Here is an 18436-nt window from a genome sequence, read left to right as displayed (position 1 = left end):
GCTTGAACGTTTCTATTCTGCTGTCTCCAGCTCCTGAAACCCTGTGCCTGGATTCATGAGGACTGCAAACAGAGGTCGCCCCACCACAGATCACTGGAGCCTCAGAAATGCCTGGGTTATGGGTGGTGCCTCCCAGGTGACTGTTATCACGAGAAAACTGGCATTGCCAGAAACCCAGGCCGGTCAAACTTAGGGCAAGCTCCAGAGCAATGGCGGGGTGGTGGGTTTTGTCTAGTTTTAGAACTGTGGGTGACTTTTTCCACCCTTAACAGCAGACACTCCACAAGCTCTCAGCAAAGGAGAAAAGTAGGAATGAAAGCCTACGTTGCTTTTCTTTGCTACTCCAAGTAATGTTAGGCCTCTTCTTTAAGTGGATGCAGAAGGACGTGTAGGAGAGAGGGGAGCAGTGTGGCATAGCATCCAATCGCTCTATGTCCTCCTTCCTCTCAGATACCAACACCCTCTGTGCACAGCCCCGCCTAAATCACCCTCTCAAAAGGCACTGGGATTCTCTCTGGTCTTTCTAATTAAATCTCCAAAAGAGGTTCGTTGGTTCACAAACGCTGCTGCTGCTTTAAGCAGCTTAGTCAACGCTTCCCTTCCCTCTGTGGCGCCTCTGCCAATGACAGCGATGGGCTGGATCTCCACAAGGTCCCCTGGCCAAGAACACGAGCTGGGAACGGTTTCCTAGCAGTGGGTGCCTCCTCCTTTCCCACCCCAAAGAGCCTGGCATGCAGTTCCCTAGGGGCTGTTAACGAAGAATCCTTCCAGACACCAGTTAAAGGGCAGCAAGGCCCACTACAGTGATGTGACGCGCACGGGGACCACTGCAATGGGTTGTAGTGAGGGAGAGAGTGGCTTCAAGTCCCGATACCATGAGGAAAAGTGGAAACGTACAGCAAGGGAGCAAGGTGGGGTCAGTGGATGGAAAATTACTGAGAGGAAGCCTCAGGGCTAAGGGGGGGATTCTAGCTAAACCGACTTAACAGGACTCTTGCTGAAGGCGGGTCGGGGGGGACCAGACATTGCCTGGCATGGGTGGTGGAGGATGAGGAACTGGATGAGATTGTAGGATGATCAGATAGTGTGTGAGGGGGGCAATCTAGTTAAATGGACTTAATAGGATTCTTGCTAAAATTGGACAAGTTGGAGACCAACACAGTGCCCAGAGTCAGGGCCTAGTTGAGAGGAGATTCTGGAGCAGCCTGACCAAAGTTTGTTCAAGGAGAGAACCTTTGTCAGGTGATTCCCCAAACAGTATGTGGGTTAATGTGATGCTGCCTGGCAGTCAGCGAACACTGTAAGCTCCCCTTGGTGATTCCAGTGCCTTGTTTGGCCTCCTCTGTGCAAATGCTGGTGATCTGGCCTGCGATGCAGGGTCGCGGTGAGGAATCAGTGAGATTGTGTCTGTGACGACACCTGACGTAGCACAGAGCAGGTGCACACCTATGGGACAGGCCTCCCTCCCCTAAGTCTGTGACGTGCAATGGAGAGAATTCTGAGACTCTGTGTCTGATACCCCTGTCCCCGGCTCCCTGTCCCCAGCCACGAGGGGGACTGGGTGGGAGTGCGGACCAACCAGCATCACCAGCCTCTCAAGGACATAAGCGGCTCAGTGAGTGAGAGGGCCCCCGGACGGGCACGTCAGCTTTGCATAGGGAAAATGGCGGCTTTGGCCAAGGCTCTGGGAGTGCTGGTTAACTGGTCCTCAGCTCATCATCACCTCCAACCTGCTTCACCCGAAAGGGCAGGTGTGCGTGGGCGGAGAGAACAGACTCGGTGGCCCGGGCTCCCTTGAGGAAGGTGCTGTTCTCAGGCTGTTCTGGTTCCTGGCTTGCTGGCAGCACAGCTATGAATGGGAGGCCAATGGCAACAAGAGGGTTGAAGAGGGCAAACCAAAGAATCTATCACTTCCTCTGGCAGACAGAACTTTGAGGTTGAGGAAGAGCATTAACCACCAAGTGCCTGTCTGAGGTTTCAACCCGTCCAGCAACCTCTCCCCACATTCTCAGGGGCTGAGCAGTCTCAAAACGGGCACAGAAGCACCCTTGTCCTTGAGGGGCCCGGCCCAGCTCTGTGGCTCTGAAGAGCAGCTCTAGGAGGGAATTCCTAAAAACGCTTGTGTCCTCCCAGCCTCAGAGCCAAAAAAGAAAAAGAAAGAAAGAAAGAAAAGAGCAGGAACAGACTCAGCTTGAAGCCTAGAAGCTTTGGTTTCACTGCTCATTCATCCCAGCAAGCGGCGGGGTGGGTGGGGCTGTCTGCACAGCCAAGGTGCCTGGTTTCCCATTTCCCTGTGGTCTGTGGGACTTGCTCATTCTTCAGGGCAATCAGATTCCTTCTCTCCAAGGACACAGACTCTCAACAAGCCAGAGCACAGGCAAAGAGGGTGAAACTCTTGTCTCCATTCTCCCCAAAGACCTCAGGCTGTGGAGACTGGTCTTTGAAGGGAGTTTCCAGCCTCCGCATTTAACCCCTCAGCACCCAGCTCTGGCCTCCCACGGGCTTTCCAACACAACTTTCTGCCATGTGATGGGGGCGAGGTGCTAAAGCCTCTTTAAAAGCAGCCAGGTGTGTGCTTGTGTGACTGGGTGTGTGTGAGTGCACACACGTGTGTGATGAGATGGGTAAGAACAAGCTAGACTAGGTATTTATCTATCTCTTGAGGGTTAAAACTACTAGGTGTTTACCACTTCCAGAAAGCGACTTCTCCACAAGCATTAGCAGAAGTCTAAAAGAAGCCTACCAGGTTGCTATGGGTTGTGTTTTGTCCCCCTAATTCATATGTTAAAGTTGTCACCACTTGGGACCTCAACATGACCTTATTTGGAATAGGGCTGTTGCAGAGGTAATTAGTTAAAATGATGTCATCCAACATGACTGGTGTACTCATAAAAAAGAAGGCCATGTGACATGACAGAGACATGCACGGAGGGAATAGATGCAGAGACAGAGACCACCACCATCTGCAAGCCAAGGCATGTCTGGGGCCACCAGCAGCTGGGAGACAGGCCTGGAAGCCACCCTTCCCTGGTGCCTTCAGAGGACCATGGCCCTGGCCGACGCCTGGGTTTGAACCTCTGGCCTCCAGAACCGAGACAGTATGTCCCAGGTGTTTGAAGCGATGCTGTTTATGGTACTTGGTTATGGCAGCCCTAAGAAGCTCATGCAGAGGTCAATAAATAATAAAACAACTGCAGGCAATACGAAAGGGTAACATGCCCTCATCTAGGCAGCCCTGGAACAGGGGATGATGTTTCTTAGCCTTGGGCTCGAGTGTTAAAGTCATTTTCATGATATAAACCCAGGAGACCCTTGGCATTCAAGGGCTTAGCATTCATGGTTTTGACTATTCATGACGGATCCCGTAATTTATGACACATGATGTGCAGCCATTAGTCATCTCGCCAGGGTGCAAACTTGAATCATGCCCTCTGAGCCTGGTGCACGAACAGGGCACGTGGCTGGTGGCTTTGGTCTCCATTTGTCATCCACAGGCAGGAACCCAGGGGAGGTGAGAAAGCCTGTGCTTCTTGTGGGAACCTGGAGCTGAAAAGCCAGGCAGCCACTCATGTGGGGGAGGAAAGAGAAGAGGCCTAACCATGTGATGGTCATGGCCAGAAAGAAGCTTCACAGATGACCTGAGTCCCATTTTCATAGAATCACCATAGGTCTGAGGAGGCACTAGATTTTTCAAGCAAACTTGACTACCTGTGGGGTTGGAATTATACAACTTAGTGTCCTTTGCAGATTTGGTAATTTACTAAGCTGTGAGGCCATATTATTTAAGAATGTCAGTGGTCTATTATATAACAAGATTCGACTCTATTTTCCAAACCTCTTGTTTTCTTTGGGTCCCAGGATTTCTGCAGACTACAATTGCTGCTACATCCTTACACCACCAGCCGAGTAAAGGTCATTGGTGTGGTATAATTTGGAGAAATTCTGAGAAGAGCCTTGACCTAACTCATCCATTCTTCAGAGCCCTTTCCCAGCCATAGCATGCACCTGAGGCCAGAGATTCTGCCATGATAGACTCATTCCTTTGGATAAAGGCATTGCCTCAACTTAGAAAGCACTCATAGTTGGGACACGGCAACATTAAACAACTGACAATCATGTACTCCTCAGTGTGAGTGGGCTTAGCAGAGTCTTTACAAGTAACCTGATCACTGTTGTTAAGAGAGGAAGTGGGAAGAACACATGGGCCTGGCATCCTGGTGGGAGGATGCTGGAGTCTTCCAGACCTCGTTAAGGTCGGCCATGGCGGTACCTCATGCACAAGGATCCAGTGAATGAAGGCTTGGGTGCAGACTAAAAGTGTCTGATCCTCTGTCTATGAAACTGATGTGGTACAAAGAACATCAAAAGGGGTCCCTCCAATGGCATCCAATCTTTAAAGCTGTGAGTATGTTTTTCTTTATTTTTTTTTTCAAATAAATACAACCACATGAATTAGCTGTGAGGTAATCATCCATTGTGAAGAAAAATACTTAAGATTAGATAGCAGTATCTCTAAGTGTTGACTTCCAAGATAATGCTCGTGTATAATGGGTCTCTAGAGCTCTTACTTTGATGCCCCTCAGTTCCCTCCTGGTTTTCCTTCCTTTAGAGTTCCATTCTTCCCTACCATGTCTCAAAAGCTTTTTAGGGTAACTCTGAAAACAACAAAGCAATGTCAGTAAGGGCCATTTCCCTGTTCGGTTAACAGGTAACCGCGTCACTCTTTCCCATGATAGCTACAAACACCAGCTTTGAAACATGCTTCAGTTTGTAAAAATAAGATGGATTAAGCTCAACACAAACAGACTGCAAGGGTGCACAGGGAGAGCAATGTCACTGAGGCTGTTGGTATAGCACAACCACTGAGCCAGGACAGCCTCAAATTTCAGGTGTATTTTCAAAGAGGTTTTCCTTCATCACACATTTGTGGTTGACTGCAGAACGTACACCATTTTCCAGAATCACCACCAAAACCCTTTAAACTCATGCTATGACATGGAACTCTTCGTATTATTGCAGCTGACATTGGCCAAGTACCTAACTGTGGAGCAGGTAGTAGGCTAAGGAGGTAGGTACCATTATTATCTAACTTTACAGCAGAGAAAACAAGCTGGAAGAGGATAGGGACTGGTGGTAAGAGATAGAGCTTTGATAGAATGCGGTCCTAATTTTGGTACTGAATGCAACATCTACGGCAACCACTAAGGAGACCATTTCAAAGGAACAGAGCTGAAGTTTGAGGGGGACAGAGAGGCAAGCATTATTGTGTGGTGAAGATGTGTGGAGGAGGTGTAAGACCTTGAAAGCTCAGTTCAGCTGTCTTGTGGACCACGATCAGGTGTTAACATGGATTTTCTGGAACAAGAGAGAGATGACAATTCTGTTACTGAGGAGGATATGTTGAACAGTAGCCTGTGCACAGAGCTGGAGAAGTTCTCTTTACCTTCTGGGGCTCAGGAGAAGACACCTTCCCATGCTGTTTGGAGCTATGTTACTTAGTTCTTGAGTAAAGGGGTCTCTCCCCAAAGACTGCAATCAACGTCCTTTAAGAGTGACAACCCTGCATACCACCACCCCATTCCATAGCCCCTTTCCTTGGCATGGCATATAGTGATGTCCCAAATTCCACATTATAGATTCTTCCTATTTTAAGGAAGACATATTGAGTCTGATGTGCATCCTTTAGTCTCACTCCTTAAGCACTGAAGGCCTTGGCTACTACATCCTTTCCACTGCAGCCCCTGAGGAAGTCCCGGGAGAGAGATTTGATAGTGTACAATGAGTGCTGCAACTCCATCAACTAACTCTCTCTCTCTCTCTCTCTCTCTCTCTCTCTCTCTCTCTCTCTCACACACACACACACACACACACACACACACACACACACACACATCTGTATACCCCATCCCAGAGGGAACATCCATTTTCCCTATAATGCCTCTCCCACTGTGAGTGGTGATGGGCAATAAAGATGATGTAATAATAATTTTATCGGATCAATATATCATTTAGAAAATAAAAGATCTCCCCATGGTAGGGTGATGACCAAAAGGGGAAATGCCTGTGTCTGGTCAGTAATTTACGTATGTGGTGCAGAATGGAGACCTCCAGCTCAATGTCCTTGAGTCTCTGTGTTGTACAGTAGCCCCTGTCTTCAGCAATGCCCATAAAGCATCCCTATGAAGGGCTCTCCCCTGAGCAGGAAGCAGCCTCCCACAGTGCTGAGAGCTCGGTCGCTCGGTTGGAGGGCAGCAGCTTGGCAGGGGCTCCGTTCCCTGTGCAGTGGATGATGAGGTCAGCCCCGCTAGGCCAGCATTTACCAGGACACTTTGCCCTCCACAGCAAGTGAATATTAGGAATCCCACTTTACAGATGGGGAAACAGGGGGCCCAGAGGGTAAATCTTTTCCTCCAGCCCATAAGGGCAGAAGAAGTCTTCACCTTCTACTTTAATAAACACGCCTATGCATCGCTACAATTTCGTGGGTGGGATCTGAACAGGAGAACATGAGCAGGGAAATGTCACTTCATGGTGACAGCTGCATCCAAGTCAGGAGGATGGATCAGCTGACCTCCCTGTCTCTTTCCAAAGCCCTTTCGGATCCTGCTGTCCCAGCCTGACCGGTGGCCTGCCCAGCCTCCAGCCGTCTTCTCCATGACAACCTGAAAGCAGGTCCCATCAGTGACAGGTACTTTGGAGCTGACCACAAGGCACCCTTAAACACCTGTGCCCTATGCCCCGGGCTGAGTGTGTTCTTTGCTTTGGTTCAAACCAGCTCCCTGCATAATAAAGCTAGACCGCTGTGGGGCGGGCAGGAGAGGAGTAAAGGGCATTTTGCAGTGAAACATTTGATCAATCAGTGGCAACTGGAAAAAAAAAACAACAGAAAGAATAAATGAGAGAAGGAAGAAAACCATTATTTAATGTGTGTTGAGTACTACATTAGACCATTAAAATACAGAGGCAAAAACCCCAAAGGAAATTAATCTTGTTGAAGTGGTATTGACCATAAAATAGAGGCTGTCTTTCTTTTATACTATATGTGGTATCGCCACTCTGTCCCTAAATGGGCTGGAGTAGTTTTCGCCATGGTGGGGAGAGGCTATAACTAAAACTTCTGCCCTCGTACGGCAGGTTTTCCCTTCGGCACAGGGGCATCCATTCATCTGTCCATTCATTCACTCAAGTTTCGGGGGGAGGAACCACATGTTATATGTATTCAACATCAAATCTTATAACTGAGAGAGAAACTTATCGTTGAATTATTTGGGGGCACCTTTTATTTTAGTACATAGCACAAATTGACTTTTTAACAACAATAATTTTTTTGAGCATTTACTATGTGCTCGGCACTCTTAGAGTACAAGGGGTTCTAGGGTAAATAAAACGGAGTCCTTGCACCCCAGGGATCTGACTAATGTCCGGACCCAGAACACAGGCTTGAATTCATCACCTTGGCCCCACTGACCCCAACTGACTCAACTCTTCCCGAACGAAAATGGTTGGGATTGTGTTTGGTGGGTTTGCTTTGGGTTTTGTTTTGAAAGGGTGCTCGAGCTCAAAAGGCCAGCGAGCCACTCAGATAAAAGTGGCAAACCCAGACTCTGTCTTTGCGTGTTGTACACCCCTCCTGCAATACCAAACCCAAGCACATTCTCAACTTGCACCTCGGATTCCTCCAAGTCTCCGGCCGTCGTCAGGACTTCCTCAAGGCTAGTGGGAGATGTACACAAACGGGAAGCTTGGCTGCTTTCAAAGCCCTCTCCCCAGGCCCCTAGCAAAGAACTCCCTCCACGGGAAGACAAAGGGTGCGAGGTGGGAGCATGGGCAGACGTTTGAGATGAATAGCTAAGGTCTATGAAACACGGGCCTTACATCTCCAATCATCCAAAATGTGTTTTAGCTCCAAGTATTTGTTTACTTTGCTGTCCTCAGTGCCCACTACCATGCCTGTCACACAGTAGAAACTCAATTAATGGTTGTTTTTACAACTTAACTTTTCCTCCCAGTGACGTGCATATGGTACCAAATCAAGGTTTGCAAGAATGCTCTTTTGTGTAAAGAGGACATGGAGACGGAAACAGCTAAGTGCCAGGTGGTGGAGATATGACAGGGACTATTGAGGGGCTGTTTACAATCCAAGCAGCAGCAGAACACAGTCCCCTGGGCTCCCAGCATCCCCAAGGGGGTGGCTGAAGCCTGGCCTGGCTGGAACAGAGTGTGTGTGGTGGGGAGGGATGAGCCCCAGGGTCATTGTCATTAATTGCTCTTCAAGCTTCTGATGACCTGACCCTGCAATTACCCTCATCTCCCTTCCTAGAAGCGATTTCTAAATCCGTTTTCAGTGATTCGGGTGCTTATTACCTTTTTTAAATGCTATCAAACTTTAATAAGAGCATTTATAGCATCAATTAAATAATGGCAGTTAAACTAAAAAGAGTTAAATCAGAAATTACTTTAACAGGGGAAACACAGGCAAATGTCTTGCTGTGGTCTGCTGCTGTGAAATTTGAATCGAACCTGCATGAGACCCCAGATCCCTGAGCCCCCACAGCTTAACCCTCCACTCTCCTGGGGGATAGGATAACCCCAGGAACCCTGATACTTTCAGGCCAGGAAGGGCTGCATGGGGAAGAGCAAGGGCGAAAGGGCCCCTGGGAAAAGGCTGAAACTTAAACTCCACGTTAGCCAACTTGGGTCATCAGCGTTTTCTTTTCTTCGCTCTCGGAGATTTCTCTCTGGCCACAGAGCCACTGTCCAACCTCCTAGAGCATTTTTTCTCCTAGAAGAGAATCTGATTTTGATAGAAGGAAGTGGTTCTTTCCAATTCTTGTCTTCGGCCACCTTCCCGTGGAGATTGCCCTTCTGTTTTGTGTAGTTCGTGTTCCTATGCACTTCGGAGCATTTCTTCTCTGTTCCTAAGCAGCACAGCTCCTTTTCAAGTGGTTTCCTCTGAATTTGCATGGCTCGTTCTTGATTTAGCTGAAGCTTCTGAATCTCACTTTCAGGATGGAATTTTCAGGCTGCAAAGCTGCTTGCTCAGTTTGGAGATTTTCTTTGTCCTGGGAGCTCTTCCTTCATTTGATTTTCTTCACATGATTTTTGGATAATGTTTGTTTTTCTCCAAGTCTTCAATTTATTTTCTAAATATATTTTTATTGGTTTCAGAGAGGAAGGGAGAGGGAGAGAGAGAGAAACATCAATGATGAAAATCATTGATCAGCTGCCTTCTTCACTCCCCCGACTGGGGATCGAACCTACAACATGGGCATGTGCCCTGACCAGAAATCGAACTGTGACCTCCTGATTCATAGGTTGCCTCCCAATCACTGAGCAACACCAGCTGGGCTCTCCAAGTCTTTTAAAGGGCACGTTTAAATGAACAGATCATGATTTTCTTCAAATCCACCTCTGAGATCTGTATTTTCTGCTCACTCTTTTACTCTCATTCCAAGTTGCCGCCATCTCTGCAGAAAGCGGAGGAACCTGTGATCTTCAGCAGGGACTCCGCCAGAGATGTGATGAGCTCTCTTTCTCATCCCTGATGGGCTTCATTCGTGCCTGGGCCTTTTCAAGCATTTTCTTCTGATCTTTGAGTTCCCTCACTCTTCGCTTCCCTTCCTTGGTTTCTTGGCACACAGTTCTAGCCTTTCTCTAAGATTCGAGTTTTCATTCAAATCTTTATTTTCTTCTGAAGGTGTTCTCCATTGCCATGAGATGCATTCAAAGTGCTCTTTTGTTTTGGTCCCTGGGGATTGGGATTTCTTCAAGTGACCCTGTCCATTTGCATTTTGATTCTCCTACCCATCCCTGAAGTTTTTTAAAAAGGAGTTTAGAGGGCTTGTTTTTTTTCTGTCCTTTTCCAAGAAAGTGAAGGCCTGTTTGGATTTTTAATTGATTTTTAGAGAGAGAGAGAGAGAGAGAGGAAGGGAGAGAAAGAGAGGGGAAAAAAACATCAGTTGGCTACTTCCTACATGCCCCCTAATGGGGATCAAGCCCACATCCTGTCACGTGCCGTGACTGGGAATAGAACCAGCAGCCTCTTGGTTTATGGGATGACATCCAACTGAGCCACACCAGCCAGAGCTCAGTTCTAATTTGTATTAAGTGCTACCAAACACAGCTTCTGTAATTGCAAAGCCTGACTACACCGCAGGCGACAGAGGGCTCCACAGGCTTGTGCCATTAGTCCAATCTCCACACCGACTCTCCAGCTCACCTTGCAGCAAAGCTTTTGGCTAGCTCTTTTTCCCTCCTTAAAGTGTGCCTGCTTTTTACAATAAAAACCACCACTGCAGTGCATACCAGGATCTCCCAGGGAATCCCACAGAGACGTGGGTCTGTGTCAAGCACACAGGTGTCACCAGCAAAATACCGCCCAGCGGTTCTAGGACTGGCTGCGAAGACATTTCTGTGGCACTGAGCAGGCCCCATGGCTCCAAAGAGCACCACAGCTCTACCTCTGATGCTAGTACCTGTAGGCCACACTGGCTGCACGGAACCCTGTGGAATGTTCCATCTCTATATGAACACCTGCCTGGCAACCAGCACAGACCATCAGTTGAGCTGGAAAAGGCAGGGCCAACCAGCTCTATAAAGTAATGCTGGGTGCATAAACAGAAAAATGATATTGCTTTTACAGTGGATTTGGGAGGTAGAAAGGGCTGATTGGCCAGAGGCCAGCCTAGAGCATGGCCATTCTAGGCCCCACCTGACCCAACAGCAAACCCAGAGAATCCAAGCCGTGCCCTCCTCTGAGTAGCATTTATCACTCCACTTCTTGGGTTGCCAACTCGCTCAAACTGACCTCCTTTAAGACCTAACTCGATGTTTGTGGTTTCATATTTTTATAGATATAGTTGGTTACTTTCATAACATGAAATAACATACAAAGCATGCCTCCATTAGTGTTTCCATCAATTTCAGTCAGTATTTTTTTCTCCTACCCTTCCTTCTCCCTTCCTTCTTCAACCTACTCGCAGATAAATGTTCACAATTGCAAACGTTAACATTTACATTCTGCAACCACAGCCCCTTCTTCTAAGCTTCACAGGTTGACTCTAAATGTTTTTGTTAAACAGTGTTTACACTAACATTACCACACACACATTGTCCCCTGCCCTAACAAGTAGGCTACTGTACTAATTCCTTCCCTACAAGTCAGAGGTTACGATCCCTAGGCCCCTCAAAGAAGAATGGTCTCAGCATAAAGTTCAACAAACTCCTTTTCTTATATTACAGCAATTGCTTAAAAATTCATGATACATTTTTTTTTATTATTATTGGGATAATGACTTTCTGGTACAGCTTCTTGTTTTTGTAGGAGTTTCCAAGTACATTATTTTTGTCCTAGAATATATAATGCGCATTGTTCAGGGCTTTTCATCCTTTCAAGGATATGACCTACAACAAGATGTTGCCTTTTTCCGCAGACCCTCTCCCCGGCACAGCACTCTGTTCTGCTCCAATCTGGACTGAGTGTCTCTAGCCTGGTTGTCCTGCAGACGTGCTGCCTGGCTACTTGTCTGGGATCCTCGTATTTTTGCTCCTTGATTGGGCAGCTCTCCTGTCTCCTGGATCCCACGTTGTTCTCTTCCTTTGTTTATGTCCTCATGCTGTTGGGATACATCCTCAAGTAACCTTCTAAAAAAGGGTACATGGAAACTAAATCTCCTTATTTTGCCTTGCTATTTAATTAACCATTGGGATGAGCAAAAAAAAAAAAAACCCAAAAACTAGGTTAGGCCTTATTCTCTCAGAAACTTGAAGGCATTATTGTATTGTTTTCTAGTATGGAGGCTATAGGTGAAAAATCAGAAGTTGGTTTGAATTTAACTCCTCTGAATTGCTCATTTAATCTCTCTGGGAGATTTTAGGATCTATCTGTTATCCTTGGTCTAGAATTTTGCAGAACAGTATCTCAGTGTTGGGTTGTTTTCAAATATTTTGTTGGACACTCTGAGCCCTTTAAAATTAAGGTCTTTATTCAGCCCTGAATTTTTTTATTCTACTATTTCTTTGTTAATTTCCATTTTCTGTATTCTCCCTTTCTGTGATTCTTTTTTCTTTTATGTTTGACCTCAAGATGAGCTCTCATGTCTCTTACTTTTTCTCTAATATTTCTCTTCTCTTAATATTTCTGTTCTACATTTTAAGAGATTTCCTTGACTTTATAGTTCAAGCTTGTTTTGATTTTTTTTATTTTGGCAATCAAAAATTTTTAAATCTCTATGAACTGTCACTTATTCTCCTTCTGTTCCTTTGTTATTACTTATTTTATGGGTGTAACATACCCTTGAATCTGCGTGTATAAATTGTAAGATCCTTTTCATAATTACTTTAATGTCCAGTATTTATTAGTCTATTTATTGTCTGTCTCTTTTGGGTCTTCTCTAATTCTTGTGATCTTTCCAGCATTTAAAGGGACTGGGCAGTTGATGTGAGATTTTTTTCTGCATTGTGCTGATACTCAAGGAATCTATTTTTCACAAGGTCTCTACCCTAGAACTCGGTCAGGAGCTCACCGTGGGGTGTGAAAGGTTGCGGGGTGCATGCTGGCTGACAGTAGGGTGAGTGGGTAAGGAGCCAACTTAACAGTCCAGCTATGGGTTTCTCGAATGCCAGGATGTGGGTTCTATTCTGGAACACCAAAATCTGTACTAGATGCCTTAGCCTTCTCTGGAGACTGGTTTAAATTTAGAGGCATGCCTTTTTTATTTTGTCTTGGAGCAGACACCAGGTTACCTGCAACAAAGTATGGCAGGTGTGTCCCACCAACTCAACCATCTCCCTTCATGAGCCCCATTTCTTGCTCCTGCCTCTCACTGTACCTGCTAACTCTGAGCTCAGAGCCTTTTGTTTGTTTGTTTCTAACAGGCATTGTTTCCCATGTTCATTGCAACCCTCTTATATTCCAGGTTATGCTTTTTGCGACTGCTGCATGCTCACAAATCGCATTCATTTGTCTTCCGAAACATGTAAAGCTCTCTTGCCTTTGGGCAATCTTCTTCCCCAAAGCCTTTGCCATGACAGATATCACTTACAGTTTTATTCCAGTGAAACCTAAGTGACAAAGATGAAAGCATGTGTTCATACCGCCATCTTGCACCAGAAGCTCTCATTAGAAATTTGCTCGAATTCTACTTGGGATTAGAACGATGATTGCTGTTGCACTATGTGCCAAACATTGTGTGTTTGACTTTAATAGGCAGCTGGTATAAGAAGTGTTTGACTAAAGATTACATTTGAGTTCATTTTGTTATTAAAAAGTTGCAAAAGGAAATTCAAGGTGGACTCGAGAAGAATGTTTCAAAAAGTTCAAGGGCGGAAAAGGCCAGGGTTGGCAGCTTCTGGCATCTGCCCCGACCACAGCTGCGGCAGCGCACGAGGTTTGGAGGCCACTCCAGCTCCTGCCGGGAGGACGCAGTGGCTGTCAGTCAAGAGCAAGAGGCCATGCACAGGGCTCTGATCCTGGGCTCCTCACCAGCAACCTTTCTCGGCGTCAGCTCAGCTGCCAACCTTCGTGCACACCTGCTTCCCGGGGCAGGGCCAGGGGAGACTGGCCAGCTCAGAAGGAAGGTTGGAAGCAAGGTCGGATCTCTGGACTCTTTGATGGGCTGGTCCATGACTGATTTCTGAGTAGCGGGAGGCACGGAGCTTTTCTAGAGCTTTCTTTGGGACTCTAGTTTCCAAAAGCAGAAACCAATTGAGGTAGCTTAAGCTAAAAAAAAGATGCTTTTATCACAAGGGTTTTGGGGTAACCAATGAAACCCAGGAGTCTTAGAAAGGGCACAGAACTGAGGGTTCAGAGGCCATTGCGATTTGCCCTCCTCCTCACCTCCCATCTCCAGGCCTCTCCGCTTCCTCTTTCTCTCTGTCTACAGACTGCTTTCTCTTCTCCTCAGTCTACATGGCAGAACGAGGCTACCTCACAGACTGGGTGGGAGTTCACGTACACTGGCCCAGCCGTTCCCAGAGACGGCCTTTCCCTTAGACCACACTTCTTCTGCAAAGGCAAGAGAGAAACCATTTGCAGCTCTGTGGGCCATGGAGTTCCTGGTGAAACTACTCAGCTCAACCACAGTCACCTGGAAGCTGCCCAGCCTCTAGGTAATGAACGAACGCATGGGCTGTGGTCCAATAAGATGGTATTTACAAAAGCAGTGGACAGGATGTGGCTAGTTTGCTGATCTCTGCCTTTGACACACCCCAAATTTCTGCAAGGATCGGAATGGTTCAGCGTGGGTCAGTAGCAGTTTGTTAGAAACCAGCCAGGCAGAGAAACAGAGCAGAGTCATGGCTGCTGGGAGCCCAGCCTAGAGGCGGGGCTCACAGTTCCCAGAGAAGAGAGTCTGAGGGGACACCCCAATAAGGGTCCCCTGCATCACAGCCATTAACTAGGAATATTAGTCCTTGCATCTTCTGACTTCAAGGAGCTGAGTAGCCAAATGGTCCTTGCAGCCTCTTGAGATCCTCAGAAAACAAGTCCCATCTAGAATGAGGCATTTCAAAATTTTCCCATAATAAAGAAGGAAATGAAAAAAGGATGTGAGGCAATTAGCCCTATAAACAACCTAAAGCTCTACAACTCGAAAAGCTTACTCAAATCTTTTATTGTTTCTCAAATGGACATTTAGGGAAATTTTTTTACATTTAAATCCAAGGCTCTGAAATGGAACAGGAGTAATTTTGAGCTGAGTTGGCCTAGAGATTCTGCTGCCTCCCTCTCCCACCCCCACCCCCGGGCTGGAGCGTGTGCAGTGGCGTGGTTGAGGGTTGAATTATGTGCCCGGCGTGGCTATAACTCAGTGTGCGTCCTCACCTCCCGTGGCGGCCCTGTGGCTTACAGGCATGTCATAAAAACTCTGTGGTTGGTGGCTGCAGGTGGGAATGTAAAGTGGTGCGGCCGCTGTGGAAAGCGGTACGGTTGTTCCTCAAAAAATTAAAGGTAGAATTACCATAGGACCCAGCAATTGCACTTGTGGGTGTACACCCAGGACTGAAAGCAGGTCTCGGAGAGACAGATGTGCACCCATGTTCACAGCAGCATTATTCACAGTAGCCAAAAGATGGAAGCAACCCCAATGCCCACCAGCCAATAAACAGATAAACACAATGTGGTGGACACTTAAGAGGAAATATTGTTTAGCCTTAAAAAGAAAGGAAATCCCAATCTATGCCACAACAAGGGATGAATCTTGAAGACACTATGCTAAGCAATAAACATAACATATTTATGGCATGTCTTGCAATTTATATCAACATAACAACATAACATATTGATAGCATGTCTTGTCATGAGCAGGCTACACTGTGTGATTCCACCTACAAGTTACCGAGAGCCATCGGATCACAGAGGCAGCGGGCCGAGTGGTGGCTCCCAGGGACAGGAGGGGTGGGAGGTGTCATCTCACGAGTGTGAAGTCCCAGGTCTGCGAGGGGAAGAGTTCTGGGGATTGTCTGGGGATTGGCTGCTCGGCAGCAGGAATGTACCTAACAGGACCGCGCGGTGCACTTGCAAATGGTGAAGATGGCAAACTTGATGTCGTGTCTATTTTACTATAATTTTTTTAAAAAAACAGTCTGTGGTGGGACAGGCCTGGGCCTCCACGAACCCTACCAGGTCAAGGCTGCGCACAGACGAGAACCACTGTCCCCAGAGGCCTTCCTGGGCATGAGCGCAGCCTCTGTATTCTGTGTGTCTATTAAAATAAGAGTTTTGGGTGTTGTTTCTGTCTGTCAACAGGAACCAGAGAGCAGGTGTTTAGAAGCACCCTGCTGCTCGCTCCTCTGTGCACCGCTCTGGGGGCTTCTCCCCTGAGGGAATCTGGAAGCCACAGGGATTGTGGGATGACTGGAGTGCCCAGCGAGATGGGGGAGGTGGGGGCTGCCACACCGTGGCTGTCCTCAGGATAGTGGTTTCACAGATGACCAGCCACCAGGGGACCCACTGCAGGAGCAGAGCACCCTCCCCCGCCTCCACCATCTACACCCTGGACCTCCTCTGAGGGAGAAGGTGAGACGTCCTCTGGGGGATCTTCTGTCCTATGAGTTATAGGCCCCTTTGCCGGGGCTCCCCAACCCTTCCTCTTTATTCTGATGGCTGGAGATAGGGTTGTCCTTTCGGTTTTGGGTCTCAGGGGTAAAATTCTTTAAAAGTAAACATCTTTGATTCTGGCCAAATCCCTAGCCTACCAACGTCCAGGGGCTGATGGCCAGGACTGCCGTCCCTGCTGCCACATGGCTGATACCCACCAAGATGGGTCAGAAACCATAACGGTGGGAGGAAAGGATGTTGTTGCTAACCCTTCCCCAGAGCCTCCATGGAAGCTGGGACGAACAGTCTCTCTGCCAGAGGCCAGCTTCTGCGGTTAAGGGTTTGAGAAATGCAGTGCAATTACAATTTCCTACAAAAGTTTTCCTTCTGGCAGCCTGGTCGCAGCATTTAACCTCTCTGACCCCTCCTCTCCTGTCAAATGGAGAAGATACCACCAACCATGTACATGGAAAGACTTTGCCAATTGCAAGACATGCTACAAATATGTTTATCTACCTCCTACACCAGTTGAAACATTTCTAGAATAAATAAGGTTGATACAAAGCTATGACCTTGATTTCAATGCAAGAAACAGCCCAAGGTAGACAGTGCAAGGGATGAAGAAAGAACTGAGTCACCCCAGATGGGCAGACAGCGGGAGAAATGGGCTGAGTGACAGTGAAGAGCAGCTATCCATGTTCACTGCAGCATTATTCACAACAGCCACGATATGGAAACCCAAGTGTCCATCCACGTATGAAGAGAGAAACTGTGGTATACACACACATACATACATACATACATACACGGTGGCGCAAAAGTAGGTTTATAGTGGTTCATATGGAAAATAATGCAATAATTAAGCAATCCTACATAATAAAAAGGTAATATGCAAATTGCATCACTCCGCTACGCCCACGATTGGGCCGGCTGGAGGCGCGGGGGGGCGGGACTCAGGGTGGCTGATTGGCTGGCGGTAGGAGTGGGGGGCGGGGACTCGCGAGTCCCCGCCCCCCGCTCCTCCTGCCGGCCTAAACAGCCAGCTCTGCTTAGGCCGGCGCTGCGGAAGGACCCATGGGGCCAGCGGAAGATGCTGGTGGCAGAACTCGGGGTGGCCGATTGCGTGGCTGCCGGCACCAGTTTTCCGCCAGCAGCAGTTTTCCTCTGGCCACCCGCTGATCGGAGCCTCCTGATCGGAGTTCCTCTCGGGGTGGCCGATCGTGCTGGCAGGAGGCGCTTCGATCGGCAGGTGGCCAGAGGAAAACTGCTGCTGGCGGAAAACTGGTGCCAGCAGCCAGGTGAAGGAAAAGTCTATTGCACGAAACTTCCTGTAACGGGCTCCTAGTAATAATATAAGAATAAACTGTTTTGTGTACTCACAACTGGAAATCTACCTTTTCCTCGCCATATATATATATATATATATATATATATATATATATGTATATATATTCTCCTATATAATAAAGAGGTAATATGCAAATGATTGTTAAGGCGTGATGTGAAATGACCAGCGGAGAGCTACAGGAAAGCGGGCAGTACAAGGGCGGGGGCGGGGAGGCCAGCTGAGGCAGTGAGCTACTCGTGCAGGGATTCGTGCGCAGGGCTACTAGTATATATATAAAGCCAGCTACCATAACGACCAGAACACCAGGGCCCCTCGCCCAGGCTGGCCCCGCCTCCCAGGGAGCAGTTAGGGGCGCCCCTAGGCAACGCGATAAGGTGCGAGTTTGATGGGGGAAAGTCGAAGAAATAGAGGGGCAGGTCTTAAGGGTCTGTGGGGTTGGGGTGGTCGGCCGGAGTAGGTTTGGAGTGTGCTGGGGAAGGAAGAGGACGATCCGATTGGAAAACGGCTCAGCACAGTACCTTCCTCATTGCGAACCGGACGGCGCCAGCCGGGGCCTGAATGGGTGGTCGTTTCGTGAGTGCACTTGGGACCGACATGTTCGTGGCAGCGGCGGTGCTCCCGAAACGTCACTGATTCCAAATAGCAAACAGCTATCAACGCCAAAGAACAGATAAATCCTCTCCAACTAGAGGCCTTGGACTTGCAATGCGACTGAAGGAAACACCACTTCAGGCGGAGCTAGGAACACCGGAAGTGTGCGGCCGGAGGCTTGTGGGATTGTGGAGGACGCCTGGGCGCTCAGCTAGCACGTGAGCCTGTAATTGCACATGTACATCGTCAGCCCTATAGTCCTGGGTCTCACACTATTTGGACGTGACTTCTGGCGGGAAATTATTTCTACTGAGGTTCGCTGTTCCCTTGCAGCGAGGAAGATGAGAATTAAAGGTTTTGTTTGTTACTTTGGTTTGAAGCGAGGACAAGAGCTGCGAGTACGACCAGCTCTATGAGGAGTACACACGCACCTCCCAGATGAAGCGCACCGCCATCGAAGC

This window comes from Cnephaeus nilssonii (genome assembly GCF_951640355.1).
Source record: "Cnephaeus nilssonii genome assembly, chromosome: 12".
NCBI classification, from domain to species: domain Eukaryota; kingdom Metazoa; phylum Chordata; class Mammalia; order Chiroptera; family Vespertilionidae; genus Cnephaeus; species Cnephaeus nilssonii.
The sequence above is the reverse complement of the archived record's forward strand: the minus strand, read 5'-3'. Positions refer to the sequence as shown.